This window comes from Mus caroli, chromosome 10 (genome assembly GCF_900094665.2).
Source record: "Mus caroli chromosome 10, CAROLI_EIJ_v1.1, whole genome shotgun sequence".
Classification (NCBI taxonomy): Eukaryota; Metazoa; Chordata; class Mammalia; order Rodentia; family Muridae; genus Mus; species Mus caroli.
The window spans coordinates 117,724,330-117,738,602 of NC_034579.1; the positions used below are offsets into that span (position 1 = coordinate 117,724,330).

The 14,273-nt window shown below is 41.3% G+C and overlaps 1 protein-coding gene across 5 annotated transcripts in view; it reads right to left on the bottom strand.

Annotated features, from left to right (window-relative positions):
* Slc16a7 (solute carrier family 16 member 7) overlaps positions 1–14,273 on the bottom strand; it is a 157,810-nt gene that overhangs the window by 36,717 nt on the left and 106,820 nt on the right. The window lies entirely within an intron of this gene.

Genomic DNA, 14,273 nt, shown 5'->3' on the forward strand with positions numbered 1-14,273 from the left:
TTTTAAAAATTTTTTTATTAGGTATTTTCCTCATTTATACTTCCAATGCTATCCCTTACCCCCCCCCCCACTCCCCTATCCATCCACTCCCCCTTTTTGGCCTTGGCGTTCCCCTGTACTGGGGCATATAAAGTTTGCATGTCCAATGGGCCTCTCTTTCCAGTGATGGCTGACTAGGCCATCTTTTGATACATATGCAGCTAGAGTCAAGAGCTTCGGGGTACTGGTTAGTTCATATTGTTGTTCCACCTATAGGGCTGCAGATCCCTTTAGCTCCTTGGGTACTTTCTCTAGCTCCTCCATTGGGAGCCCTGTGATCCATCCAATAGCTGACTGTGAGTATCCACTTCTGTGTTTGCTAGGCCCTGGAGATTTTGCTGAAAGGACCCAGATATAGCTCTCTCTTGTGAGACTTCTTTTCATTTTATATTTCTTCTCGCAGCCTGTAGTACATGCATCCCAACGTTTTTGCTGATATAAATACCACTTAATCCCCTGCTTTATAGTGAACAAAACTGATTCTACGAGTTCATGACTTGGCTGCAATCGTGTACCTCTTAATGGTAGAGGTTAGGTTTCACCTCTAACTTTTTCTTCTGGATGATTTCTTGCTCTGAAATGCTATGGTAGCATGAAACAGTGCTTGCTTATATTTTATAAAAGCACTTCAGCCATTTCCAGAGTGCTTTCCGTTTGTGGTGTGGGTCATATGACTTTTCATGAAGGAGCCACGAGGGACATGAGTAAACATTTTTCAGACGAGGGAGTCAGGTTCTGACAGTTGAGCTTGCTTGCCTAAGAGTCACATGGTTACCACACAAAGGAATAAAGATTAGAGTTCAGTCTGTGTACTTCTGATCCACAGTGCTTAGGAACGCCGTGAACTGCATGATGGGGAAAAAGCAAACATTGCTTCTAAGTATGGGGGTAGAAGGAAAGAGTCCTAGACAAACGTGCAATGACAAGCAAGGCGGCCAGGCTAGATTTTCTACAGCGGGCCCTGTGATCTCTGCCAGTCTTTTAACCTTTTGAAGTTCAGTTTTGCTATTTAGAAAAGAATGACTCTGGCCTTCCCATACTCATCGGCTATTTCAAACGCCACAGGATCAAAGCCTGAGGATGGATGTTACACAGTTAACACGTCTACAAATGTAATGTCTCACTGTTTTCTGCTACTTAGCTTGCAGAAAGGTGAAAGTCTTAGTGCAGTTTGTGTTTTGATTCCTAAGTTGAATATATATATATATATATATATATATATATGAATACAATGTACAGATTTAAAATACTAGGGGAATGGATCACAACTTAACAGGAAGAACTAATCAAATTATTAATAAAGGAAATTCGGAGAGTACCAGTGAGGATGTTGTCCACTGGACTCATTCTTGAAGATATTTAATATGTTAAAGAACACAGGGACTATGATCCCTTGCACATGTGTGGAAATGTTGGGTGAATACACACTGTTGTACAATAGCTGTCAAAGCAGTGTAAGAGCCCCAGACTTCTTTAAAGTGACTAAGGAAATCATAATTTAGTGGAATAGAATAGAATGAGACAACTTTTACGTGGAAAATAAGTATATTTCAGGAGAGAGATGCTGGCTTTACTAATGCTAGTTGGAATCTAACTATCTCTCAAAATTAGTTAGAAAAAGAAAAATAATACATGGATTTTGCTCAGATGGTGTGACTGCCTACCTGAATGTCCTTAACCATTGACGTGATGAATTATTACTCTATTGCTTTGTGTTATGAGTACTCAGGTGCAGCTGCATTTAATGTCTGCACAACACCGCTCCAGGTATTTACAGTGTGTTCAGGTAGTGTATTACTGGGAGGAGACTTTGAAGCTCCAGCAGTTCACCATTTTCAGCACTCTGCTTCTTGGCTACTTTTACTTTGATATCAGACATGGGACTCTCTGTGATGGGCATTAGAGAGGGTTAAGTGCTCAGCACGGGAAGGCGGTGCTGAGGGCAGCGCACTTACACAAGCTACCAGAGGTTGCTGTTCTCTTTAGTACTGGTGAGTCCACAAACTCTGACAAGAGTGAGAAAGTGTGGCAGCAGGAAGTGAAAGGGGAGGCCTGTAGTATTTCCTGAAGTACTGACTGGCAGGCTCCCGCTTTGAAGTTACAAGCCAAGATTCCCAGTAAGTAGCGGGGTCAGAGTGAGACTCCGAGCAGAACTGAACAACCATCGGCAGAAATAGCAGCTTAGTGACATCTGAACAAAAGTGCTTTTCTATACTTTGAAAGGATGGTCTCCCTCCTATAGCTCCTTTTACTTCAGACAACTGGGTGGCTTCATGCAGGTGTCAAACCCAGTAAACTCTGAATGGTCCTCACAGGGCTATTTGAATGCTGGGTGTAACTTTTCCTGAACCGTCAATCCACATTCCACATTCCGCTGCCTACTTTTAAAAGTCTAATTTTAAGTGACAAATTACTTCGACTTGAGATGCATATTAACAAAGATGATCTGTATTCATTTCCTCTCATATAAGCATTGTGCTTAGGCAAGTGTTTTATTGGACTTCCATGGAGAGTCAAGAGTGTACTGGTATTGCTATCCACTTTCTAAGTCATTGACTTTGCCCACTCTCTCAGCTTTCACATACTACTTCCTCTGTCCTTATATAGCTATACTGTCCCCTTTAGTACCCACCTGAGCAGAACCAGGTTGGAACAGAGGAGCAACCAGCAAGGACCATGCCCTGTTTCCAGACCTAATGCCCAACTGGACTTGAATGTGCACCTTATTCCTCCCCAGCATGATATACAGATCCACTTTTGTTTTGCTCTGGGAAAACAAGAGCTCTGATAGGGAACCCTGATCCTGCCACCATTGGACAGTGCCCTTTGACCCTGTGCCACCAGACCATGTCTGGAGAGTTGCTGACAAGTTTCAGCTATGACCACCCAACCCCCCACCCTTGCTCCTTTTCCTTTGGTAAGTGCGTTAGCTTAGTGCGCGTCCTGTTGTAGTACTGAGTAAGGCCCTCAGCGATTCAGGGGGTTTGTAGACTCCTAATCCAACCTTTTATGTAGACACTGAGAGCATAAATTCTGCCGTCATCTTATTTTCAAGTGCTCTACTATATATCATCTCTATGCCCATGTAAGTAATGCTTGCAGAATGCATGTAAGTAATGCTTGCAGAATGCTGTGTTATATAAGACACTGAGAGAGACTATAGGTCTCAGCTCAGGACCGTGAAGAGCACAGGCTGGACACTAGAGGCCCTGACAGCAAAAGGACAAGGAATCCAAAACCAGAAATTAGAATTCCTGTCCCTCTGTGACCCTTTTTTTGTGTATTATTCGTTTTGGTTTTTGAGATTAAAGTTATGTTATCCCCTCTTCCCTTCCCTCTCTCCAAACCATCTTAAATACCCTTTCTTAATGTTCACATGTGTTCAGTTACACACTCACAGTGAGCAGAGATCAAAATCTAGATGATTCAGTCAGTGTTCAGGGGCAGTCAGCATAGTGTTAAAGCCTTAGGAAACAAACTAACCCACAGCGTACCTGTTATAATGTGTTTAATCAGCAACCTTCGTTTCCGTTACTCTCTTGCTCTTCATTTCCTATTCTTTTTATATTAAAATTTGTAATTTTACGTGTGGTGTGTGTGTGTGTGTGTGTGCGTGTGTGTGTGTGACGCAAAGTACCACAACATGCATGTGGAGGTCAGAGGGTAACTTTCAGGAATCAATTTCTTCCTTCTACCATGTGGATACCAAGGATCAAATTAATGTGTGTAGGCTTCACAGCGGCAGAGCCTTTACCCACAGAGCCATCCTGGTGGCCCTTACTTTTCCTATTCTTATATAGAACATCGACTTAAAATGTACAGTACATTTGAAGCATTTAATAATTTACAACTGCAAACTTCAAATACTCTGTGTTTTCAAAAGATTTTAAAACATCGCTTGATTGAATGCACATTCTTTGGCTACCTGAATAGTACATGATTGTTTATGTTATAAAATTCTCCAAATGTCTCACGGTAACTTTGTAATGAATGCTGCTAAAATCTTTAAATTGGCTGCATGGACTCATACCCATTTTAGCAGCAAAAAGTATAAACCTGGTCCGGGGGACGGAGGGGAAATGAAAGCAGAACTCAGAATCCCTTCTGAACTCTGAAACACTCAACATTCATTTTCAGCCCTTGCTGAGATCCTGAACTGGGCTGAAGTGGGCTGGCACAGTGGGAGTTCATTCTCTAGCCTAGAGAACGTACGCTCAATACGGCACAGATTTGAGAAAGATGTTATGTTTCAAACAGGGCCGTGTAAACTGTCAACACTCAAAAAAAAATAAATTACAACAATAGCGTGTAGAAGGCAGTTCAGGGAGAAACAGGTGCAAGTCATGGGGCTGATTTATGACGGTTGGTAAGGAACAAGAAAAAGTGAGGGGCTTGCTGAAAGGATGAGGATGAGCAGGTTGATGTGACAACCGTTCGCATTTTTAGAACCTAAGTACATTGAGAAATAAACGCATATAGTGTTCACCAAGGCGGGTAATGACAATCGTTACTATTAGTTTCTATTTCTTTAGTAAAATCTTCAAGAAAAAAAAAAAGAGTGATCTCACGCATCTCTGAGGATAATTAAGCAGCTTAGAAATCCTGTGAAACTATACATATATATATATCTATATATATATATATATATGGAGAAATAAGTTTGGCTGTTTGGCTTCAGGAAATTATATCTAACAGAAAAGTTGTTCTTTATTCGTCAAGCTTTTTTTTTTTTTCTCTGCTGGGAAATAATTATGTGTGTAAGCAAAAGTTCTTCCTCTAAATTATTGTTACCCGCCCCCAGCTACTATGTCTATTAAGAAAAATGGATACTGGCTCATCAAGAGAAACTGAATCTGGAAGCAGTGATGCACAGTGCTACAAATGCAGAAGTCAGAGCAGTGCAGATGCACTCAGTCCACACTGCTTGTGGACTGTGTTCATGGACTGTGCTATTGACTGTGCTTGTGGACTGTGGCCATGGACTGTGCCCATTGATTGTGTCTTGTGGACTGTGGCTGTGGACTATGCATGTGGACTGTGGCCATGGACTGTGACATTGGACTGTGGCTGTGGATTTTGCCTGTGGACCATGACCACTGATTGTGCCATGTGGGCTGTGGCTGTGGACTGTGGCCATGGACTGTGACATTGGACTGTGCCTGTGGACTGTGCCCACTGATTGTGCCCTGTGGACTGTGGTCATGGACTGTGCTTGTAGACTGTGGCCATGGACTGTGACACTGGACTGTGCCTGTGGACTGTGCCTGTGGACCATGCCCACTGATTGTGCCCTGTGGACTGTGGCTGTGGACTGTGGCTGTGGACTGTGGCCATGGACTGTGACATTGGACTGTGGCTGTGGACTGTGCCTGTGGACCATGACCACTGATTGTGCCCTGTGGACTGTGGCCGTGGACTGTACTTGTGGACTGTGGCCATGGACTGTGCCCACTGATTGTGCCCTGTGGACTGTGGCCGTGGACTGTGCCCACTGATTGTGCCCTGTGGACTGTGGCCATGGACTGTGCCTGTGCCCACTGATTATGCCCCGTGGACTGTGGCTGTGGACTGTGGCTGTGGACTGTGCCCACTGATTGTGCCCTGTGGACTTTGGCTGTGGATTGTTCCCATGGACTCTGCCCTGTGCCCGCCAGGCATCTTTCCTTTTTAAAGCAAGGAAGGAAATCTCCCTGCACCTTGTACAGACCCAGGAGTCACCGTAATGACAGGATTTCTTTAAATACTATTCACATATGTGAAGTTCAAAAAGGTTTCTAGCAAACTCTAGTCATAAAATTATATTAGGGACTCACCAGGGCTTTCTATTTAGCTATGAATAGAGACAAAGAGGTGTTCCCTGGACCTCTGCGCCCCACTGTTCTTCACAGAACACATTCCTTCAACAGTGTGTCCTTCACTTGGAAACAGTATGTGGGGATGTTTTAGCAATTCTTTACCAGGAAGTATGGTAAATGTTGCATAATTTATCTTACCTAATATTTTCCTAAGTAAAAGAATTTCCCTTCATATTTATAAAACTTATATAGGACTGACTTAAATGTATGAGCATCATTCTTAAGATTAACCAAAAAAACTTCCCTTAGACACACTTTTAATTAAGACGTCCTGAATGGAATTACTAATTGGTAATGCTGTTTAATTAAACCATATACCTAGTCACCATTGTGTCCTAAGCTCCAGCCCTATCCCCCTGGTCACCGTTGTGTCCTAAGCTCCAGCTCTATCCCCCTAGTCACCGCTGTGTCCTAAGCTCCAGCCCTATCCCCCTAGTCACCGCTGTGTCCTAAGCTCCAGCCCTATCCCTCTAGACAGCTTGCCAAACCTCTGAGACCAAAGCATCCAGGCACTTCCAGCAAGCTGTGATCTGTCATATAGAAAGAGGTTTATGTGCTCAGGGGATGATACATTGGATTAAAAGGTTCGGTCTTAATTCTTTTATTTACAATCTACAGAAGATTTAGAGACTATTTTCTCCTTTCTATGCATGCAAATGTTCCCTGGGAACACACATACCTGGAAAATAGTACATAACTTTGAGAGTACACGGAGCTTTGGGAGAGACACCCAATATGTGCTTTGGCAAAGGGAGAGGGTAAAAGCCTGCCTGTTTGCTCACATGACTGCTCCTCTAATTCCACTGTCACCTGATGCTCAGCAGAGGAAAGATGCACCTGAGAGTAGCAGTGGCTGCTCTCGCCTTTCCGCCCTTCCTCCGTCTCCAGACTCCCAGCTTTAAAGTTTTCTTGGGAAGCACCTGGCTGCTTATGGAGTCACTGAACTCTCTGTTAGCAGCAGAACTGTATCAGAACATAAGGGAGTTTTATGGCTAGGTTTTTCTTAAGCTGTTTAAGGCCACGACCTCTACTGTTAGCACGGTAAAAGCCTGTGAACTAGACATTGAGTTGCTATACTTTTCCTTTTCTCTATAACTGCCCTTGTAACTTTGAATTTCTACACTGTGTGTGTCTGGATGGCAAGGAAAGAGGAAGGGCCACAAAGGGTTGATTAGCGATCATGATCACGGGGGCAAACCCATCTCGCACAGCAGGGAAGGGACACCGTGGAAATAAAAAGCCGACCCAGAAGAGAATGGTGGTTGAAAATAAGTAATTATTGTTTGGGAAGAGTCTAGTAGCAAACTGGGGGCTTAGGATTCCTGAGTGTTCTCTGTATAGCTACTCTCTGACCTTATATGCACGGGAGTCCTATGGAACGCCTCGTGCTTGATCATGCCTATGGCATTTCCACCTTTCATTTTCTGAGAAAGAATTTAGTTTAATCATTTCTGTGTTGCTTTGACACTGAAACACTGAGTCTTTCCAAATATTTCACGTCTTCTTTTTCCTCTGAAAAGTTCTGCTATTTCCTTTCCATTTAGCATCTCCTGAGCATTTCAGCTCTTTTGTTGCTTCTTTGCTGATAGCAGGCTGTGAGTGGGGGTTGCAGACAATAGCACAGCCTCCACACCTTTAACTTCTACATCTTGTACCTGAAGGAAACCTCTTCTCTAGGGACCATGACTTTTAAGTTTTTATATGTGAAAATTTAGCAATGATTATTGGAACCAGGAAGAATCTCCGTAAACTCTTATTAGATCTGAAAAAAAAATGTGAAGAATCTAAACAGCAAGACAGTAGTAACTTCTACACAGCTGCCAGATGGATTTTGTATAGGTATACGAAAGAAATGGAGCAGAAGATGAAGCTATTTCTTGATATTAGCGAGAATCATTACAGGCAAGGAACATGGTAAAAATCGGAGATGAAAGATTGCTGACACATTCAAGGAAGAGCAGGTAGAGACTGTAATTAAAATGACCAAGAAAGGAGATGATAGGAGCCAAGGGCAGGGAGGAAATGGGGAAGGTACGTCTTCACAGTGAGATAAAAGCCTTACATGGATTCAGACACCACTGAACCTGGGTTCTGGTATTTTACAGACAGTTGTTGGGGAACAGAGATTATGGAGTTATAGACTTCGATAATAACCTAGAGTACAAAGGTCAGTGTTATTGACGAGGTGACAGCAGTAGAGGTCTGGAGAGTGATCAGCTACTGCCCACAGGTAGTAGGGAGAAAGAACATACTGGCAGGCTGGAGAGTAAGGAACAAGCACAACATGGAGTTTGCAGCTTGTTCACCTGATATGAAGGATAACACTGAGAGCAGAAATGAACATGTCATGCAACGTGTCTGTTAGGCATTTGAAGGGGTTAGACGGAAGGTCTGGACTCAGAAGAGATGAGGGAAGACATGCATATCAAAGAAGTACCAATCTGTCAGTTATATAAACTCATGAAAAAGCACAAGGTTACTGGCTTCAAGTCCTAAAATAGTCCCAGCATGAGGCAGTCTCCATGTCCTGCATACCCTAGGTCAAGGCTCACTCCAGTAGAGTACAGAGGATGGACCTAACCATTACCCAGAATCATCTTCACAGGCTGAGGCCCAGGCACACCTAGTACTAGGTAAACTCTTACAACTCTAGACACTGCAATGGCCTTACTTGGGTACAGGTTTCAGGTACTCTCTCATGGACCCAGGATCCCAGCCAATCTCTAAAGGTCCATAGCAGTACATACAGACGCTACCAACAAGTCTGTAGCTATAGGTGCCAAGATGTCTGCCTGGTGACTGGGGCATTAGATAGCCTGCTAAAGAGGCCATGGAAGACTGACTGCCTACAGTCTCTCTACCTGATACCTAATGAAAGGGTTTAACGAGAGAAAGCTAGTCTTCTAAAACTGCACTAAGACCTTACTTATGAAATTCAGACGTCAGTGCAAAGCAAAATGAAATACATAATGTATTCTCAAACTTGAAATAGTAAATATAACCAACAAACAAGACAGTAAAATTTTCCAGGGGCTGGAAATAGGTGAACTACTTGAAAAATAACTCAAAATCATTGTTTGAAAGAAGTTTGGCAAAATGGAAGAAAGTAAAGAGAAACCATTCATTCCAAGAAACTAAGCAAAAATAATTGACCCAAACTATAAATTTAAAAGAAACTGGGCTAAAGAGATGGCTCAGTGGTTAAGAGCACTGACTACTCTCCCAAAGGTCCTGAGTTCAATTCCCAGAAACCACACAGTGGCTCACAGCCATCTGGAATGGGATCTGATACCCTCTTCTCATGTGTCTGAAGATAGCAATAGTGCACTCATATACATAAAATGAACAATTATTTAAAATTCTTTTTACAAAGCAAATAGAGAATGCATGATATTACCTATTAAGTATATAGAGAAAAGCAAAAGACATCCAAAAGCCTACATTCTGAATGATAGGAAGAACTAGAAATAAATTCTGAGGTGTCTAGTAGTAAAAGCAAGCAGACAAAGAAACAACAATAAAACCACATAAATACAGTCTTTCACTGGAAAAACAGTAAGTATCTCATCTCATAGACTTAGGGAAAAACAGGCTAAGACCATAGAATACAGCATTACAGGCCCTTCTGAAATTACGGATTATGAACTAAGAGGAACCAAGGAAACCAACTGGCTTTATTACTTTTAATTTCAGAGATGCAAGAGTTAAGTAAGTATAGAGTTATATTTAACCAAAGTATTGTTCTCATCAGAGATCCAAGAAAATTATCATCAATTATGCAAGCGTAGTGGCAATCCCTTACCAAGATCAGCTGCGGGAAACAGTGGAAGGCAGCGATGGATGTGGCAGTACCCGCAGGTTAATTGTATGACAGTGTTAAAGACTCTGATGATTGTGATATTAAAAAAGGCATATACTAGAGGATAGGACACCATGGGTAAAAAATGATATTATAAAATCGATATGATTTTCAAAACTGTTCATAATTACAAGTGAGGATATGATCACAGGAATAAGGGTATTCCTAGAGATGGTGAGTTTCAAAACTGAGAAGGTGGAGGACCGAAAGGATGGTTATTATGATGCTGATGATGCTGATGATGCTAGAAGCTATTTCTTATGTAACATCTTAAAGACTGTAACTGAACCTGGGATTGGAAATATAACAATTTATATGGCAGTTACTGTTCAGTTGCTGGAAAGGGACGAGACACGGCTAAAGCAACTCTCATCAAGTAAGACATGTACCTGGGGGCTGGCTTACAGTTTCAGTGGCCCAGTCCATTATCATAATGCATGTTGTGAATGGAGCTGGTGGAGAGCTACCAGCTGATCCACATCACAGAGCTACATCCACAGAGCTACATCCTGATCCACAGGCTGAGAAAGAAAGACTGGGCCTGGTGTACTCTGTTGAAATATTAAGGCACTCTCCTAGTGACACACTTCCGTTAATAAGGCCACACCACCTAATCCTGAATCTTTCAAACACTCCCATCCCAGGGCCCAAGGATTCAAATACATAAGGCTACTGAGGTAGAAATGGCGGGTCTTTCAAACAGTTCCACTTCCCAGGGCCCAAGGATTCAAATACATAAGGCTACTGAGGTGGCAATGGTGGGTCTTTCAAACAGTTCCACTTCCCAGGGCCAAGGATTTAAATATATAAGGCTACATTCAAACTCCCACAGGAGGTAAAGAAATTGCTAAATATCTGAGAATACAGGCAATATGCTTAAAGAGTTACTGCCAAGAGATCTTTCCTAAGTCTATATTACTGTAAAAGTTTATACTTCTGGTCTTTATTTTTATCTCTGGAATGAAAGGAATACGCATTACCATGACGAATCCATTTCAAAACAAAGATTTATTTCTATTGGCCTGGGAACTAATTGTGTCTTTCAAAGACTAAGCTCTACTTTAAAGAAAATGCAGGCCAAACTCATGAATGTTTTTTAAAATAGAAGAGGAGATTCCAAAAACCTAGTAAAGAATTTAGTCTATTATAAATATGGGCAGCAATAATGTAAGAAGATATTAAATGGACTCAAGGCAATTATCCTTCCTAGGCTGTGCTCCTTGGTCAGTCATGACGCATGGTGGTAGACATCAATGGAACAAATTCAGCTTTATCATAGAAACAGCACAGAGAAGGTTAATACAAGAAGAAGGAAGAGTACAAGGCTGAGAGATCACACGGCCACTAGACATAAAAGTTAACAGAAGCATAAACATTAGAGCCAAGAGGGTTAGAGGCTAAACCTGTTTTCAACATTATTTTATTTGTAGTAAACTAATCATGCAATAAGCATCAGGAAAGGATAGATTAATGCCTTGGTATGGAGAATATTAAATATTGCTTCCATTTGCCTCGATTTATCACTGATGATTTTGAAAATTGTATTAAATTATTTATAAAATTTACTTTAATTCATTCTTTATTGGCACCATACTTTCTATAGGATAGTGACACGGCATGCTATAAAATTGGTCATTTCAAGCTTTTCTGGGCCCAGACTTCTCCATTTCCTTTCTTGCTGAATTTCCAATATCATAAATTTAGTTAATACATCTATTCACATAAGCCATACCCTCTCAGAATTTCATATTGTTCTATTATAACTCTTTTTAGACTTGAAATTTCTACTCAGTGAAGGCAGGATGTGATTTGTCTGTCTTTCTTGAGGAGGCCTGGGCTACATCAAAGGCAAACGTCAACCCACAAACGTGTTTATCTTCATCTCAGAGGCTCCGGCTTGAACTTTCTCTGGCAGCGCTCTGTGATAGGGGAGATTTCAGAGCGGCACACATTGTTTTACAATCTGTTCAAACAAATCACAGGCATCTCGGCCAAGGTCCCAGGCACAATGATATTTCTCTAATCAAGTATGGATTTGATGACTTATGCATTTTTATACAAGACTCTTAGACTATTACATTTTATATATATATATATATATATATATACATATACATATATATATATACATTCTTTTTAAAATATGTATATAATATAAGTATATGTATATATATAATATAGTATATTATATACATATAATATATGTATATATAATATATAAAATATGTATATAATATAAGTATATGTATATAATATAAGTATGTGTGTGTATATATATATATACACACACATACAGGTTCTAAGAATAGCACAATACCTATACTAAAGACTATTTAATTTAGAAGTACTTAGATGGAGACATCAAACTAATGAAGGTGATGGAGGTGATGGAGACATGACCCACATGGTTCTTTTAGAGGAAACTGAAAGCATGGCAGGCATTGTCATGCTATACTTTCTTTCCATCTATACAAGTCTCTAAACCACAGGAGTAACTACATCATTAGCAAAGTTTGAATTCAACGCAAAATTAAGTTCAAAGCTGAAGCATCATGTGAATATAACCAGATAATATAGTAAAGGGTCTTCCACCACGAAAGCCATGTGCTCTTGTTGAATGTGATTGCGGGGAGGGCAGTGAGGACAGTTTAGAAACTCTATTCACGTAAATAAATGTGAGCCATTGTGCATAAGGAGTAGGCCTGGAGAAACACTGAGCGTCTCCTCACAAGCACCCACGACCGGCAAGCAGCCTCTAGTGCTGGCATTGGGATGTAAGCATAGTGAAGCGCCCTGTCTCTAAACCAGTATCTCGTGTCCCACAATGGTGCCATGTCCCAGAAATTAAATATGGTAAAACTGAGGGAAAGGAAGAGAGAGATGGCTTTTCTTAGAAAGTAGTTAAGATGTAAGTCACATGCTCAGGAAGGTTTGAGTATCTGATGGGACAAGAAGGCACCATAAAATCTTAGGGGAAAGGAGGCCGGGGGACAAATGAAAATGTGCTGGTAGGAAAGGAACATATCGAGAGTAAAGCACCAAGCACACTATTACACCGCAGCCTTTATGAATACTACATAAGATTCATGGAGGATAAAAGCGGTATTCATGTATATGGCTAATTTAATTTGCCACTTATTAAGCTTGATGTGTGTGGTAAATATTTATCAGCTCGCTGAAGCAACAAGATGGTGCCACTTGAAGGCAGGAAGACATGAAGGCGCTTTATGAGGTATGTTCACCCAATCGCTCTTCCCCACAACCTTCCCAGGGTAGGGCCCAAAGCGGGGAAAGCACTTCCATTTTAAATTCTATTTAAATTTTTATTTCCTTATTAGTAGCCTGGAAAAAAAAACTACATCTAATAACATTCAGCATTTGTCCTCTCATGCAGCTAATCTGATAGAATAAAACCAAAGAAACCACAAAAGGTGGTATGCACGTGGACTGACAACTGAAGCTAAGAGATGCCTTCCCTTTGGAAAGCAGCTTCGCCAATGGTGACAACTTGCCTCAAGCTTCTACTTAGCTGTTCCTGATCCAGCCTTGAGGTTGCTGCTGGCTTTGTGGAGATGTTGTGCTTCCTAGGAAAGGGTCCTCCACTCTCCAAAGCCTAAGGCAAGTGATTTAACAGAAATCACCAAGCAATCCTTTCTACTACAGCTCAAGAGTTCTTCTCCTATGGGGCAGTTTCCTTGTTTATAGTTCCTTTTATCTGAGCCATCTCGTTAAATTACTTTAACAGAAAGAGCCTAATTAACTCTTCATAAATATTTCATATAAATTTGAAACTCACTGTGGACGGAGGTTGTTCCTCATACAGAGATTTTATAAGAGTCATTGGCAAAACACATACCAGTTCATATTTTCCCCAGTATCACAATGGTGTTCACTTGTTGAGTTTAACTCCAAAGGGTTGGGATCCTCTGATTTATTTTTCCTAATAAGGTGCTCAAACGGATCGCAAAATACTATTTTGTTCTATAGATATATCAGGGCTTTTTAAAATAAATCTTTCCTCTCATGAATATGTCTCTGTGTTCAAATGTGTCAAGTACTCAAATGTGCACATTTGTGTGTGTGTGTGCACGTGAAGGGCAATGGACTAGGTCAAGTTGTCCTCTGATTACAATCCACCTTGCCAACTGAGGCAGGGTCTTTCCCTTGAGCAGAGAGGCCTTTGATGTGTCTCGTCTATCTAGCAAGCTGATGAAAGGAGTCCCTTGTGTGCATCTCTTGCAAGATGGATTGAGAACAGGTGGGCTTCCACACCTGCCCACAATTTGTGTGGGTGCAAGGTATACAAAGTTTGGCCCTCTTAAATGGGATAGGTGTTTATTATATACATTAGCATCCTTGTTGACCTGGCAGATGGTTCTTGTGTTTCCATATCATTATAAGCCTCTGACATCAGCACTGCTTTACCTGGTCAAACTGAAAAAAAAGAAAAGAAAAAAGGAAAGGAAAGGAGGGGAGGAGAGGAGAGGAGAGGGGAGGGGAGAGGGAAAGGAGAGGAAAGG